The following is a 4,776-nucleotide window of genomic DNA, read 5'->3' on the forward strand; positions in this document are numbered from 1 at the left end:
TAAATATTTCTGCCAGGGCCCCCGCAATTTCAACACTAGTCTCCTTCAAGGTCCGAGGGAACACCCTGTCAGGTCCCGGGGATTTATCCACTTCAATTTTCCTCAAGACAGCAAGCACCTCCTCCTTTTCAATCTGTACAGTTTCCATGGTCTCACTACTTGATTCCCTCAATTCCATAGATTTCACGCCAGCTTCCTTAGTAAATACAGACGCAAAAAACCTTTTTAAGATCTGCCCCATTTCCTTTGATTCCGCACAAAGCCGACCACTCTGATCTTCAAGAGGACCAATTTTATCCCTTAAAATCCTTTTGCTCTTAATATACTTCTAAAAGCTCATTGGACTGCCAAGGCAACCTCATGTCTTCTTTTAGCCCTCCTGCTTTCTTTCTTAAGTATTTTCTTGCACTTCTTATACTCCTCAAGGACCTGATTTACCCCCTGTTTCCTATACACTTCATACAACTCCCTCTTCTTTATCAGAGTTGCAATATCCCTTGAGAACCAAGGTTCCTTATTCCTATTCAATTTGCCTTTAATCCTGACAGGAACATACAAACTCTGCACTCTCAAAATTTCCCCCTTGAAGGCTTCCCACCTACCAATCACATCTTTGCCAGAGAACAACCTGTCCCAATCCACGCTTTTTAGATCCTTTCTCATTTCTTCAAATTTGGCCTTCTTTCAGTTCAGAACCTCAACCCTAGGACCAGATCTATCCTTGTCCATGATCAAATTGAAACTAATGGTGTTATGATCACTGGAACCAAAGTGCTCCCCTACACAGACTTCCGTCACTTGCCCTAATTCGTTTCCTAACAGAAGATCCAATATTGTATCCCCTCTAGTTTGTCCCTCTATATATTGATTTAGAAAACTTTCCTGAACACATTTTACAAACTCTAAACCATCTAGACCCCTAACAGTATGGGAGTCCCAATCAATTTATGGAAAATTAAAATCCCCTACCACCACAACTTTATGTTTCCTGCAGTTGCCTGCTATCTCTCTGCAGATTTGCTCTTCCAAGTCTCGTTGACTATTGGGTGGTCTGTAATACAATCCCACTAATGTGACCATATCTTTCCTGTTTCTCAGCTCCACCCATAAGGACTCAGTAGACAAGCCCTCTAATCTGTCCTGCCTGAGCACTGCTGTAATATTTTCCCTAACAAGCAATGCTACTCCCCCACCTTTCATTCCTCTGCCTCGATCACACCTGAAACATCGGAACCCTGGAATATTAAGCTGCCAGTCCTGCCCCTCCTGTAGCCAAGTTTCACTCATTGCTACAACATCATAATTCCACGTGTCAATCCACGCCCTCAACTCATCCGCCTTCCCCGCAATACTCCTAGCATTGAAATATATACACCTCAGAAGATTTTTACCACCACTCACAACCTTTCTATCAGCGGATTTGCTTAAACTTTCAACATCATTTATTTTCACCCCAGCCACACTGTCAGCTCTGGCACTCTGGTTCCCATCCCCCTGCTATCTTGTCATGTACCTCCAGGTTTTCGATAGTCTCATCCCTAACAATCGATTCCAATATGTTTCCACTGATGTCAGGCTAACAGCTTTATATTTTCCTTTCTGCAGCCTCCCACCCTTCTTAAATAGCTGAGCAACATTCATAATATTTCAGTCATCCGGTACAATGCCGGAATCTATCGATTCTTGAAAATCATTGCTGATGACTCCACAAATTCTCCAGCTACTTCTTTCAGGACCCGACAGTGCATTTGGGACTTTATATATTTAATAAAGCTTTTACTATCTTCTTTGATTTTAGTTACCAGCTTCCTTTTACAATTAATCTTTTCCTTCCTAATGACATTCTTAGTTTCCTTCTGCAAGTTTTTAAAAAATTCCGAATCCTCCATCTTCCCACTATCTTTGATTTCCTTGTATGACTCTCTTTTGCTTTTACTTTGGCTCTAACTTCACTTGTCAGGCACGGTAGTGTCCTTCTTCCGTTCGAAAATCTATTCTTATTTGGAATATATAACCATATAACAATTACAGCACGGACACAGGCTATCTCGGCCCTTCTAGTCCGTGCCGAACTCCTACTCTCACCTAGTCCCACCGACCTGCACTCGGTCCATAACCCTCCATTCCCTTCCTGTCCATATATCTATCCAATTTAACTTTAAACGACTATATCTGTCCTGCATTTCCCTCAATTTTCGCAGAAACTCGAGCCATTGTTGCTGCGCTGTCCTTCCTTCTCGTGCCCATTTCCAGTCAACTTTGGCCAATTGCCCTCTCACGCCATTGTAATTTCCTTTATTCCACTGAAATATCGACACATTGCAATTTAGTTTCTCCTTCCCAAAGTTCAAAGTGAACTAGAACATATTGTGATCTCTGTACCCGAAGTGTTTCTTAATCTTAAGCTGTCTTATCACCTCCGCATCATTGCACAGCACCGAATCCAGTACAGTCAATCGCCTAGTGGGCTCAACAGCAAGCTGTTCTAAAAAGCCATCCCTTAGACATTCCACAAAATCTCTCTCTTGAGGTCCAGTACTGGCCTGCTTTTACCAATCCATTTTCATGTTAAAATCCCGAACGATTGCCATGACATTGTCCTTCTGACACGCTTTTTTTATTACCTGCTATAATTTGTAATCCACATTCCGGCTGCTGTTTGGAGGCCTGGATACAACTGCCGTTATGGTCCTTTTACCATTGCCATCTCTTAACTCAACCCATGGAGATTCTAGACCTTCCGATCTTATGTCATTCGTTTCCAATGATTTAATATTGTTTCTTGTACACAGGGCCACACTAAGCTGTCTAGCTACTAACCTATCTTTCCGATACACCGTATATCCTTGGATGTTCAGTTCGAATGGCAGCCATACTTTAGCCAAGTTTCAGAGATGGCCACATCGTCATACTGAATTTCAAAATTGTCCATTTTCTATGCTCCGTGCTTTTAAATATAACACTTCCAGTGCAGTATTTTTTGAATTCTGTTTTAACTGCATCACGTCTCTGTTGCCCTGTAAATCATCCCACTGGCTGTGATGAAGCCTCATTTCCTGCCTGTCCTTTCTATCATCTCTGTTGCACGCTATCTTTGATTTATTTCTATTTCCCCCTTCCTCAGCCCTATCAGTCCGGTTCCCATCCCCTGCCAAGTTCTTTTAAACCGTCCCTAACAGCTCTATTCAACCTGCCTGCTCGGATACTGGACCACTTTGGTTTCAGGTTCAGCCCTTTCTTTTAGTACAGATCATAACTCCCACAGAAATGGCCCCAGTGATCCACGAACCTGAAACCCGCCCCCTACTGCCGTCTCTCAGCCACGCATTAATATGCCTGATCATACTGTTCTTGCTCTTGTTAGCACGTGGCACAGGCAGCAATCATGACATTAGTACCCTGGAGGTCCTGCTTTTCAGCTTCCTACCCAACACCCTGAATTCTCTCTTCAGGCCACCTCCCTTTCTCTACCAATGTCATTGGAACCAACATGTAGCAAGACTCTGACCGTTCACCCCATGCCTTCAGAAGACTCTGCACCCGATCGGAGACATTCGATACCCTGGCAACTGGGAAGCAACACTGCATGCGGGTTTCTCTATCAGGCTAATAAAGCCTCCTTCCTGTTCCCCTGAATACTGGGAAAGATTGGAGTTAAAATGACAAACTGGGTGCTGAGTGAATCGAACGCACATACCTGGGATGAGAAAAGTCGCATGTCAGAAGAGATCACAGTGTGGGACAGAGAGAGTGGGTCACTGCTAACAGTGTCACAGATCAGAATTTTACACAGATCTTTTCCACGCTCCGTGCCTCTTACCTTCTCCCTCAGCTCCCTCCTCCTATCACCTGCCGGGGTGTACACACCTTTACCAAACTTCTTATTCTGGTTCCTGCCCCTTCTTTTGCAGTCCGGATGAACGGTCACGGCATAAGTGCTAACTGCTCTTGCTCCAGAGTTTTGTGGGTGAGGGGATGCTCTGTATCAGAAATATCAGAATACTCTGTAACAGAAGTACTCCATTGAATTAACCTGTGGTTGCGTCCCTTTCCAAGGACTTGATGTAAACAAAACTATGCCCGAATGTTTCTGCCTGGTTTCGAACCAGGGACCTTTCGCGTGTTAGGCGAACGTGATAACCACTACACTACAGAAACGCGACGACTGCCTGTTATGTCCCGCATCCAGCTGATACGAATGGACTATACAAAACACTCACTCCAGATACTGGAAAACCGGTATTAAAGACTGAATTGTATACTGCACTGAAATCAAACTCAGTAACAAGTGCATACAATGACTCATTTCCACTCCTCACGAAACCCGCCCCAACTGTAACTAGTTCCCGTTGAGTCCGGTTGGGGCTGTAGCAACGCACCACGTATTTCAAAATCCACTTGTTCCCCTTTGACTTTTTTCATGTGTCGTCGATGTAGAGTTTTCAACGCGAAGGAAAACAATATAAACAAAATTTAAAAAAAGGTTAATAACGGACGATACGGAGAAAATAGGGCAGTGATCACGATGGAGACTGGACCCGAGAGGGGAAAGGTCGAATGAACGAGAGATTCAGACACACATAGCGATGGTAATTCTGTTCACCGTATTGAACCGGTCCTGCTCTACTTCCCGCCTGTGATGAGCCAGCAAAGGGGAGGGGAAAGGTCGAATGAACGAAGGGGACCCGAGAGGGGAAAGGTCGAATGAACGAGAGATTCAGACACACATAGCGATGGTAATTCATGTGCGCCGTATTGAACCGGTCCTGCTCTACT

The 4,776-nt window shown here is 44.2% G+C and overlaps 1 non-coding gene across 1 annotated transcript; it reads right to left on the reverse strand.

The window, feature by feature from the left end:
* Positions 1–4,085: 4,085 nt before the first annotated feature.
* Positions 4,086–4,158, reverse strand: trnav-aac (transfer RNA valine (anticodon AAC)). Its single transcript has one exon. It is a non-coding gene; the product is annotated as a tRNA-Val (tRNA).
* Positions 4,159–4,776: the final 618 nt, after the last annotated feature.

This window comes from Mobula hypostoma, chromosome 2 (assembly GCF_963921235.1).
Source record: "Mobula hypostoma chromosome 2, sMobHyp1.1, whole genome shotgun sequence".
Taxonomy (NCBI): Eukaryota; Metazoa; Chordata; class Chondrichthyes; order Myliobatiformes; family Myliobatidae; genus Mobula; species Mobula hypostoma.